General features: G+C 42.2%; 1 protein-coding gene across 1 annotated transcript in view; it reads right to left on the bottom strand.

Annotated features, from left to right (window-relative positions):
- The window catches only part of ahrra (aryl-hydrocarbon receptor repressor a), a 75719-nt gene that overhangs the window by 59300 nt on the left and 3301 nt on the right, over positions 1-13118 (bottom strand). The window lies entirely within an intron of this gene.

Raw genomic sequence — 13118 nt, forward strand, 5'->3', positions numbered from 1 at the left:
GCAGTTTGATGATGCAAACAAATCCTGGCACATTAGCGTAGAGAATTTCTCCGCTTCGCACGCAAACTTGGAGCAGGGGAGGGCCTCGGCTGGTGCATGTGTGTGTGTGTGAGTGTGTGTGTCTGTGGGGGAAGCCAGCAGCTGTTTAAATTCAGTCTAACAGCGCTGTCTCTGCAACATGCCAATTTGAACACCATCCTTAGGGACAGAAACAGTTTGTCAACTCTCTTCACCACCTTTATCATTTGCCACCGTGCTCTCGCCTTTAAAAACTCATAACCGGCACAGAGAGCTCACTTATTTCGTTGAAGCAGCCATGATGAATTCATGCACCTGATATGATGATCTGACTTAATCCCTTTGCTCTCTGCCATGTACCATCTGTCGGAGGTCATGACACAGCGCCTGATGAATTACATCGGAAAGATCCAGGGGCTTGCTGCTTACGACTCCATTTCTAATAAGGTCACAAGCGCTGCAAAACCTCTGTGGCAAGAAACAGCTCTGCCATGGTCCCCGATTACATTTAAGTTGCAGTTCCAGAGCAGGGAGGTGAAAGTTTGCAGTCATCTTGAGCATGTGAGTCCAAAAAACGGTGACAGCCAAGGTGTGGGCTGAACTGTTGGCACCAGAAGCACTTGTAGTAAACGACGTATGAAGAAAGGTCGAAAAAGCTGAAGAGGGTTTGTTTAGGCTCAGATGTTAAGATCTGACAACAGAAGGGATTAATGTGTCAGCCCGGGTGCACGCAGTGAAAGCGGCTGAATTAGAATTTAAAAAGCGAGCAGATGAAACGCCGAGGACAGTCCATCAACGGCTCTCACTACAAACATTTAGACTGAAATTAGCGGAGTGTGTGAAAGTGGCAGCCTTTAAAAGTGTGTGTATGTGAGTGGGTGGTTTCTGCACCATCAGTTAGGGCTCCAAGAGGAGAGAAAAAGGTTTTCTTTTGTATGATCAAGTTAAATAAACTCCTGAGTCGATCGCTCACGGCAGATACAAAATGCTTTTTCCACATGTACAGTCAATAATGTGGCCATATATTATTACTTCTTTCATAACTGAATGATTAATGGGATGATTTCACTGAAAGTGCTTTCAAATGAAGACACCAACAGACATGACGACAACAACTGATCTCAAGACGGGACTGGAACACGACTTAAAAAAGAAACCCGCATCTCTCTCCTCTATTATTAAACTTGTTTGGCCTTTTTTCCCTCTTCTTCTTCTTCTTCCCTTTTTTCACTTGAACTGCAGTTTGAGGAGACTCCCCTAGTGGGCCTTTGTTTGATGGGGAATGTTAGTGAAATGGGGGCTTGGGATCAAATGTGCACACACACACACACACACACACAGAGACACCATAAAAAAGAGAAAGATTGGCTAAGCAACCAGACATTTCTTCCAAGGAATTTTTATCTGAAAATCTGTGGTGGTTTCAAGCTTTTCAGGGGAATTAACTAGTCTCCACACATTTATAAATAAAGGAAGCACTTGTTTGAGTTTCTTGAGTTAATAGCATCTCGCCAAACTTTCCGCTGTATGTGTGTTGGCATGTGTAGTGTAGTCATCCTTCCCTCTTGAGGTTTTCTTTAAAAGTGTGATAAAATATCAGGCGAGGTTGATATATGAGGGATAAAAGAGGAAATTGCCCCGCTGATCTTTTTCTTTTTTTCCCCTCACACACGCACACACCCATGCACACATACAGAGTTGTTCATCCCGAATAAATTATAGTGAGCATCAGGGCTTCACTTCGGCTCTGTTTACTGTGTAACACTTACACTATACCATCCTTTCTGCTGACTTACAACAAATGCCTGGAGGCCTGGAGGACTAAGACTAGAACAAGTCACGCAACTGCTTCTCTATCTCTCTCTTTCAGTCACTCCTTCGACTCCAAACACACAAAGACGCACACGTTCTTTCCCTGACTTTATGCCTGTCTGTCTGGGTGAGACATTTGTCCCCGCTGAGACATTCCTCTTCAACAATGACTGAGCTCTGTCAACTCAGAGCCAATCCCTCTCCTGTTAACCTCACTAGATCTCTCTATAGTACAGGTGCGTGTGTATGTGTCGACGCGCCATGAGGCAGGTTTGACGTTTCCCTTTTCTCCTCATGCCATACCGTCTGCTCGCATCTCTCCACCCTGAAAATATTTTGTCAGGGCCAGTCATTCGATCATAATTCGGCAGAGAGGAGGAGTTCACTCAGAGTTCAGATGGCTCCGGGTGCGCAGAATGCAGCAAAGGCCCGCCAGCCAACAAAAAAAAAAACACAAAACCTTTTATAAACACATTCTCTTGCCCTGTTTAATTACTGTGCTTGTTTCCCACTGCAGTATCTGCCTATGAAGATGCATTAGTATTCATTCAATTTGAACCATGAATTTACATTATACACTGAGCCTGAAATAAAGAATGCCCCCTGAGCTTTTCCAGATAACCCTAACTTTATATGACATGCTCTGGGGAACTATTTTTACTTGGGCCAATTGCATGCTGCTGTTTTGCCATATCAAATACTGATGAAAGAGGACCTCATCTGGCTAACTGTAGATAGTGATTCGAGCTGTATCGGGCCAGATGCCATCTTTGGTTAGAGATGTTTCCAACCGCATGGAAACATATCGATTTACATTAGGAAACAATGGCAGGGGCTGGGTCCGGTTGATGTGGCGCCCCGAGACATGCTTCAATTAAAATAAATGGAGGCGACAGACAGCATGATGCACAACACACTGAGGCAGTCGGCCTGCAGACGCAGTCTGATGAAATGCACTACATGTGGTACATGAGGTATTTACGCCACACGAGGGGCTCTCTTCAAAAAACCACCGCGATCGTTATCAGTAAAACTGCTCATCAAGGGCCTGTGCTACAGACGCTTTGACTTCATTCCACCGCTCATTACCTCTGCTGCATGAGGGGGATCTTAATTCTGGTCATGTGGACACTTGACAGAGACCATAATTAGGTGCTTACAGGTCAGCTTGTAGACAGCATTTCCTAAAAAGTTGCATTAAATTTATGTCCAAGATCTGGGGCGACAAATTCAATTGCACCATGTTAACTGAGCTTGTTGAAAAGCTCATCTTTACTGCGATGACTCCTCCTCTTCCTCTGTTACTATTTCAGATGTTTCAGTGATCGGAACCGCCTCTCCATTCGCTCGGCTTAGTCTCAGACAGAGCGCGTCACTGACACAACGGTAAGCTTTTACGCTGATGACCATTCATTTGAATGTGCTGTGGCTAAAAGACCACAGCAGTCTGGCAGGTGAAAACTCTGGACCGTTTCAGACAGAATGATTTGGTTGTAGACAAACTAGAATGAATGTAAGAACTGGATTTCTGGACTAATTGCTGATGTTTAACTTGTCGATGGCTCCTATGCATCATGGGATTGTTACAAAGTTCATTCAGTGTTCAGCAAAGCCACAAGAAATTAACAAAATAAAACTACATAACTTTTCTTTAAGTTCAGCTGTTTCTGTTTTGAACCACCCACATGTCACAATAAATAAATAAAATGGCTGCTCCGGGGCTTAATGACTTAACAAGCGGGCTTTCAACATATGGCTGTGGGCAGTACTAAATCTGTAAGCCACACTGCGTGTTTCCGTGGGGACCAACAAAGTCTGTTTGTTTGTTTGTTGTAAAGGGGGGGAGCGAATATAAATTCCCAATGTGAAATTATTCACGCTAATCCAAAAGAGATGTAGCTGGGGTTGAGCATGGCGAGTAGTGCATTTGTAGAAACAGAACAAGTGTTTGCAATAGGGAATATGTCTGCCATTAACATCCCCATTCAATTACTGTCGATCAACTGCAGTCTGCACACCCAGTCAACATCAAACTAGTACAGATGCCTTCAGAGCGGCATGGAAGATTTCTGGTCATGCTGACATGATATTATGAACAATTTAAAACAACAGCTGGAAAATGTCAGCTTGTTGCTAGCGTCACTGCATCCTCGATGTGTTTCTGTAATATAATTATCAACTTAATCTCCAGGGGACTTTGGCGTGCTTGTTGTTTCCCTCCTTATCCCCTCCGTGCTCCCCCTGCACAGGCAGAGTGCTGCATTGAGCGGTAGCCGTGACAGTAATTACACCAGACAGCTTCCAACAATAGTGTTGGGCCAACAAAGGCTTCTGCTCCCTCTGCATGAGTCCTGGCTCTCTATTCAACTCAAACGCACACACCACTAGACTGTTTGCACACAAACACATCGCCCACTGCTGCATGGTCGCCACCAGCTGTAACAGTTAGCGTCTAATGGGGGGGACCCCTCTTAGCACAGATTTGGGCAATTCACTTCTGGCCTTTGTGATCCCGAGGGGCTCCCTTGGACCCCCCACGACCCCCCCAGGCCTACAGTCCAACTCCACTGAAGCGGGTTCAGGCCAGGCAGGAACAAAGCCAGTGTCATGTGTTGATCCAAGCATCTAATGAGTGAACTGTGAGGATCCTAAATGCAGAGGGCGTCTTCTCCTCTCATGGTTCTCAACACATACAAGGGATTAGCATGGCTTGTCTGTTGCACTAGTTAACAACTATTGTGCTGCTGATTGCTGGGGTGGTGGGGTGCAAACCTGCTAATGTCAATGTCAAATCCTTCACTAACAAAGCAAATTTGAAGGGTTCTTTTGAAAAATCTAGAAAAAAAGTGTTTTTTTTTTTTAATTATTTGTATTTTTACAGTTTCAATTGTCTTTTTCTTACTAACATATTCTAAATGCGTATTCAAAAAAAAACAACAGAAACCTGAAAATGGCCATGGTTGTTTTTTTTCTGATCTTAAACCACTTAAATTGTGTCATTTTGATGGTGATCTAAAATTGTACTTATACCTATTCACTGCATAAAGAGTCAAAATCAACCCATGGATAGGCTAAATGTATCAAAATCTTGTTTAACTTCAGACAGCAATCACTCACAGGATCAGCAGAGAAGGATAATGATGACGAAAGATGATGGTTCGTTTCAAGATGGTCACAAGTTTGATATTAGTTGTAAAAGAACAAAAAACAAACATTAATACTGTGTGAAAAAAGTTGTTAGCTTGGGTTTTTGTAAAAAAATAAATAAATAAATAAATAAAAATAAAAAAAAAGGTAGCTCAAATGAACAACAACAGTCTTCATTTTGCATTTATTATTTGAGTGAACTGAGGTTTCCGCGTACGTTAAAAAAAAAAAAAAAAAAAGGCACGGAATGACCAGACCCTAAGCCGTGGTATTAGGATTGTCATAACAGGGAGTCTATATTAACATTTACACTGGAAATGTATTAAGCGGCCATACATCTACCTTTGTATACAGAGCTGGTTGCACGGAATTACAGACATTGCATGAGGGGGAAAGAGGAACAAGAAAAGCCTTAGTAGTGGCATTTAGGCCTGATCACGCACTCTTCATGAAGCGAATGGAAGCGAGAGGTGATTTTCCTCTCCAGAGGTCAGGGAAACAAACAGACGGGTAGAACCCCATGGGGTTAAGAGTGGGGGGGGGGGGGGGGGCAGAAATGTTGGGCATGGTCAGAGTAAGAAGAGGGCTTAAGAATGACTAGAGGATGTTGATGTTGAGAGCAGACGAGAAAAAGGAGGATTGGGTGGCTCTATATCCTCATATGAAGATGATAATCGTGTATGAAAGGACATTTTTTGGGGCTTTTTTTGTACTTGTAATCAATACGTGTCATCATTAGGATGTAGAGACGCACTGATCATAAAACTGAGGAGAGGCATTTCATTCTGATAATCTAAAAAAGTGCTCGTCTGTGTCACCTTGGCTTTAAGGACATCTTTGTCCACTTTCAAAGAGACATGTCGCGTCACCTCTTTCACTGTCGTTCCATTACTCGTATTCTTAAGATGCTTCAAAATCTAAAAGCTTGACGTGAACTGGAGATTTCTCGTCACCAACACCAGCACAACAGCGGCCAGTTTGTTTGTGTCCGTCCTCGGACTTTCTTTGACATGTGACATTTAACTGATCTGACTCAAAACCTACAGTTGCCCAACGCAGTTCTACATTTCTGGATCCGCAGCTTGTGAAAAGTTGGCACTCACTTCCCAGGATGTTTCACTAATTCTAAGTGATTGTTATCTTCTTGACCCTCGAACACTGTAATTGGATCAAACAGCAGGGACAAATGAGAAGGTCAAAGGATCTTGCCTTCAGAAGGATTAAGCACTCTTAAAGAAAGGTATGAACAGAAGAAACAAATGGCTTAACAAGCTGCGTGGCCACATAATCACTGTGTAGTCACAACCTCGGAGCATATGATACTAGTGGCCCAGATCAAATTCAATAGGTGCATTGACACAGCAACATTTATACTGAACAAGATTAACACTTTACAGCCATGCTAGCCGCTCTGGGAGATGGCACAGTCGTGCTCTGAATAAATGCTAACGTAAGACAGCTATGTGATTATGCTAACATTCTGAGGTTAGCGACAAGATTAGTCATCTTTGAGAGGCTGATAACACTGTACTTATGCAACAGTGTAGCTTCTTCAGTGCTTATCTACTCGATCTTATCTTAAAAAACCTGACTGTTTTGGACAACCTACTCATTTCTTCCTCTAAATAAGTATATACTTTGTGGTGGTATCTAGACATACATTTATGTTTACGTTCATGGTAGATATAGTCTCTAAATTTGAGCTGAGTTAAATATTCAGCTGTAGATTATACAATATGTATGCTTGTATTTCAACTGTTGAATTATATGGATAAAAGTTGGATGTTTCAGTCTTTTCAGCACAAAATAATTAAGGGTACTTCCTCTTCCTTGTAAACTCTAAGCTGAAAGACACCCTGCCCTCTGTTAAACTATGAATTGTACATAATTATTCAGTGTTGTCAGTGGATTTTTGGTGAAGAGTGATGGACCTGTTGAGGGTGTTCTTTTTTTTCCTGCTACCCGTCAGTGCGTTGATGCATTTCAGGCCAGCGTAACAGAGATGCAAGTTTGAAAGATAAATTAAAAAAGAAGATGCATCTTTGGTGCTAACATCAGTAAAACTTGGGTAAAAGCCAAAGCAAATAAGCCTTCAATTCAATCAAAATGCAGTATTTAAGAATAAGAACCGCAATGGGAGCTCAAAGGGAAAGACGGTTTGTTTTCAAAAACAACAAATCAACCTCATTGTGACCTTTCAATTGCTTAACTTATACACTACTTTTAGACTCCTGCTGATATGTGACGGCCCCCGCCTGACCATCTTATCCGTATATTAGGGAAGGAAAAAGTGTGGGGTCACTGAGAGTTTAGCAAACACAAAAGTCTGTCTATGATCTGACCTAATACATATTTTCAGCCCCTAGCAAAGAGATTCCATTCAGAAACAGCTGTCACGCTGCACAACTTCCCGCTTGAGGAAATCAAATGGTCTGCCCTTGTGTTGTCTCAATTTGATACAGACTTGAATACACCCAAATAGCAGTGAAGAGGAAGCTTACCTCCATGAAATTCTCCTAAATTAGTGGTTGATAAAATAAGGATCTAAACTGATTACTTGGTCTTGAACCGTCCTTCCTCTATTGGTCGGTTAGTTACAAAACTGTCTCCTGTCTGCTTGCTGACGTCACAAATCGTGTTTGCCTGGCGTGAGTCTGTGGCCTTTCTCTTCCTCTTTTATTATAGCTCAGCCAGCAGTTAAGAGTCCGATGACACACGTATTGAAACTGGACTGCACGCTTTTGGTAACAGCGTGACGATCGACACGCTGACACCCGCTGAATGAAAATCATTAAGGTGACCATTAAGCTACCAAACTTTGCACTGTCAGACACGACTGCACTGCGGCCTCGAGCTGTGTCTGCGTGTGCGTTTCTACACCCTGTCAACACCTTGACTAGCCCGACAGCTAGGACGGAGGGTGGGGTTTTGAATGAGCACTTCCAGACTCTTTTAAAAATATACCTCACTGCCATGTGGATACGTTTACACCGCAGGCATTTATATTTGGACACGAGATTTGTTTTGGTGGCAACACTGAGGGCTCTTATGATTCACTGCAAAACACTGATAAATCTCAGAGCAGATTAGTGAAGTCATCAGAATGGTTTTCAGGTTGTTTAAGTCTTATGAAGAGCAATGTGTGGTTATTTTATGAGGGTAAGTACAAAGTGGGGGGGGGGGGGAGCTAAACGGATGGGAAGCCCCCTCTCCCTGTACTTTTGAAAAAGTTATATTTTAAACCAAGACATTTATCTTCAAAGTTTTTATCTTTTAAGTGTTTTAATTTGAAATGAAAGTAGTTAGTTTGAAATGAAAGTAGGATTTGTGTTTTTTGTGTTTCTTCTTTTTCACTTTTTCCTCTCTTTCATAGCTTTCATAGGTGTCGTCATGGCACCCCCTCTCCCGTACCGGACCTGTACAAATGTGGGTAATAATTCATTCATTCATTTACAACAATTCTGTTAATTGTGGCGCTGTTACAGGTCAAAGTTTCAAGACGAGCTTAAAGAAAAAAGAAATAACTCCTTTGTTGTTTCTCTGAGAATGAATTATCAGCCAAAGTGAAATGAAAGGATTCCAAAGTTCAAGGTTTTGTTCTCTGTCGAAAAGAGATTCTTCACATTGTTCAAACTTCCAAATCTTTTCAGTGCAGGACATGAACTTCTGACTTAAAAACAATTACATAGACGTCATATATCACATCAGGAGGCAAAATCTCTCCCAGGTAACAGACATTAGTGACAGCCAGTGTTTGGGCTGAGAAAGCGGTCCAAAAGGATTGTAGAGCGGGAAAAGAATCTGCCTCAAACTTCTGTCCCATCAACCAGTAATGTCTCAGACAGTGCGGTCGCGTGGCATAACACAAAGACAAACAAACATTTAAAGCCAAATATTGTTCTAGAAATCAAGCAAAAGTTGCTTTTCATGGGCTGTTGCAATGTGGGGATTTTTCCGAAACGATATGTTAAGCAGGAACACTGAAACTTAATGTCGGTTACGCCGTTTCCCTTTACCGCTGAAAATAAAACACAACCTCTGCCTGCAATTTCTGTACGCCAGTTTTCCACCGCTGAAGTGAAGTCTGACATGCAGAAACAAAAGACACAACCCTAACCCAAACACTCAAAGAAATATCAGGGAATTAGGCAATGAGGGGTGTTAATGGATCAATGCCACAGCCGGGGGTGTGATAGAGAAGCAGATCACAGACACAAAGTTCAAACCCTAAGATGGGGGCAGATGCCGTCAGAACAAGCTTCTGTTGCATCGCATCAAAGTAACAATAAAAGACACAAACACCCATCATGCATAGGCTTAAATTGTATTACTGTGACTAAAAGGATTAAATGTTTATATGAAGACATATTAGCCGCTGTCACGCTCCCTCACAAAATTTGCCTTCCTTTTGTTGGTTGCTGAGTCACTGTGGTGGTCCAGTGCCTTGCTCAGGGGCTAATTAACGCTAGCCTTTCCCACAGCGGAGTGTGGGTGCCAGCTGAAGCAGTTCCAGAGGATGTGAAGTCTGCATTAGTGATTGAAAATGTTCTGCTTCATCAGAGACACACAGAGAAGCGGGAAGCGTGGCTGCAACAGACAACGAACCGCATGCTGCACTCCGACGTGCAAGTGTGGCCACATTAAAAGCAGATGAAGGCCACAAGAAAAGTAACACAAGGACGCTTGACATTTTCTGCAACACATGCCGTGCCAACAGAAGATATTAACGCATTAGCATGAAATACATCAACTGATCTCAAGCCCGTAACAGACTATTTCATTAGCCTTATCTATCCGACGGCAGGCTGTGCATTAAGCAAGAGGATCTGTCCTTTATTATGTGGTCTCCAGGTTTCTCAACCTTAAAACTCTCTTCTGATTCTTATCTATCTATCTAGATCTTGCTAGTGCCTGTTGGAATTCAGCTCTGCTCAAAAGAACTATGGACAAGCAAGAAAAGAGGAGGAGAGAAAAAAAGAGAGAGGAACAGTGACTGAAAAGCATCATCCGGCTGCTTTCTTTTTTTCAAAAGGTTCCAGGATTGCTTTTATGTCAGTGACGCACATAAAATAACGCCCACCCCCCACCCACCCCCACCACCACCACCACCACCACCACCACCAACTCAACAATAACAAAAACGAAATTCAACCAGGAATCGTTCCCTTTAAGGTTTGCCTTTAATTGCCCAGTCTCTTCTAAATGTATGGCAGCTGCCTCATTAAGATTTGGAGACAAAGCATATTCTTCTTTAATTAGATAAAAGCGGCGAAACACAATCACACAATCCAGTGTGTAAGAACACACACACCCCGGAGGAGAAATATATATCAGAGCGGAGGGGCAAACAAGGAGGGATAGTTAATCTTGATGGTAAATATTTAACAAGCTCAGCGATTACAAAAAGGGCAGAGACCTAACATGGCATAGCAGGGAATTACAGCCTGCTGACTGTCAACACACACACACGCACACACGCACACACACACGCACACACACACGCACACACACCTGATAGGCGTCTGCTTAAAGCTGAAAAAGTAGAAACTCTAACCAGTCTGGAGGCAAGGAGATTATTTCAGTTCTCCCTCTAGTTTCTTTTTTATTCTATTTATCCATTTTGATCTCTTCTTCGAAGGAGAGCTTTGAGAGGCCCGTTTCCACAGAATCAGGAACCTTTCCCACACCCAAAGTTTATACAATCACTCTGTATGCATTTCTACTTTGATAAAAATAATTAAATACATTTTTAAAAAAATCAGGCCAAACTGTACAGTTAATTTAAGATTAGACAATAAATTACACATTCACACTTTTTTTCCTCCACAAAGTTGGGAAGGAAAAGCTTTAACTATATATCATATATATATATATACTGTATATATATATATATATAAAACAAATGTTTGTCCAATGTGGGAAAATTCAGATGAATAAAGTGGAACACCTAAGTTTAACACTTTATTCATTTGATTCGTTGTTTTACATGCAAGAATATTTACTTTTATTTGCACAATTACACATTTGCATCCTGAGAATAAAAACTTTAATTTTCTTTTAAATTATTATGAGATATATATATATATATATATATATACATATACATATACATATACATATACATGGTATTTCGCATGCGAAATAGCACGTAAGGGATTATCTCAAGTCACATCGTCAAACTCAAAGTGAGATGAATCTGTCTGTTGATAGGTTTTGTTTACACATCCACATACATGCAGCCGCACACTACCTGAGGGTATATTTGCATGAAGTGCATGGGTACACAATGTTCAGTGTACTCCACCTTTGAGGAATCACGGAATAGGGACGAGAACCAGAATTTCAGGGAACTTCCAGAAACACCTGCTCCATCTTTTCTATCTCCCTCTGGCTATCTCAACCTTTCAACACACCCTACATGACAAACCTGAGAAGGTCTCATATCAGGTCAATAAATCAATGTTTTATTCACAAATAAAACAAACGATACAGTCCAAACTCTACTGTGTGATCCCAACTAACTGAAGTGTGTATCAGTCAGCAACTACAGGCCACCTGGTGGACAAAATGAATAACTGCACCTAAAAGAACCTTCAGTCTTCCTCTTTCTAACCCTTCATAAAAGCAAATGAAACTTAGAGCTTTAGGTTTCATTGTTGCATGTCATATTTTTTGTGTCACTGACTCACTGACTATTCTGACTGTTCACAGAACAAATCACAAGAAGGATGTGGACATGTACTTGTTGCTCATCTCAGATTTATCTCAAAAAGCTCTGGCCTCGCTCAGTGTTTAAATATCAGGGGGGGAAATGCTGTGATGTGGGTCAAGAGGGTTGACCAAATGGAAGGAGGACAGAGATTACAGATGTGTACCAAATCCCCTCGTGTTCCAGCCCAATTAGTCTCATTTGTAAAGCATCGAAAGACAAATAAGCTAGTCACTGCTGCCACCCGTAACAAGGTGCCCTGCAGAGGAGGAGCAAACAAAGAGAAGCTCTGGAACCTTCAAAGAGCCTATAACGTTTCCACAGAAAACGCCAGCTTTACCGTGAACAATGATGACAACTTTGAGCATAGAGATATATATTCATGCATCAATATAGTCCCGATAATGTCCTGACAAAACACAAGCCAAACCACCTCTCAATTCCTTGACTTTCGTCCCTCCCCAGCCATCCCCTTTGCAGCTCCCGCTCGGCGCTGACAATCCTCGGCATCACCTACGACCAAGGCAGCGGTCACGGCCTTTATCTCAACCTGAGCCTTTATCTGTCAAAGGCACCGATGATTACTTTAAATACCACCTGTACTGTAAGTTTGGATTTCTGAGGAAGCTAAATTAGCAGGGTTAAAGGAACATGTGTGATGGCTTTGGCGTGTGTGTGTGCACAAGTTGCATGACGGCAGCCAACAGCATGCCAATTGTTGGGTGCCATGCCAAACTAAGTCAGCGGATGGTGAAGATTAAGGTTACTGTAGAGATCAGGGGAAGGTCAAAGAGAATAGCCACATGTGCCATGTGTGGACTTCTCCGAAACAGCGTCTCCCAATGAGAGTTGTCTATCCGCCCCCAGGACCAGGAAGGCAGCACTTCCTCTCCACTGCCTCCGCCCCCGTCCTCCTCATGCTCTATCACATGAATTATCCTTTGCAAAACAGAGTGAAGATGCTCATTCTTCTTTTTCTAGTTTTGAATGACAAAAGCATGTCTTGTTTTTAGATCTCTCTCTCATCCAGCTGTGCTGGTAGCCTCTGTGTTGACACAGCAGCTGTCAAGGCCACTGGCAACAAAATATGTTCTTAAGAGGCACATGAATATTTGAAGAGGATTGTGGGGCAACACGAGGAAAGGAAGCGTTCAGGGGGAAGCCGAAGGATGGGAGAACAAGACTTTGACTCAATTTAGCTTACCTTTTACGAACATATGGCCAAAAGACAGAAAGGGATGGGGGCAATTTTGGGCAGACAAACAGGCAACATCTCCTCAAATCAACAAACCACTCCCACTGGCCTAATAAAACTTTCTGGTTCATCCAACGACAAGTCACTGAAAAAAAAAGATCTAAGAGTTTAATAATGTAGTCTTCCTCGAGCGGTTTTAAAAGGTCTTCCAGCATTCCAAGAAGTGGTGTAAAAAAA

This window comes from Odontesthes bonariensis, chromosome 20, assembly GCF_027942865.1.
Source record: "Odontesthes bonariensis isolate fOdoBon6 chromosome 20, fOdoBon6.hap1, whole genome shotgun sequence".
Lineage (NCBI taxonomy): Eukaryota > Metazoa > Chordata > Actinopteri > Atheriniformes > Atherinopsidae > Odontesthes > Odontesthes bonariensis.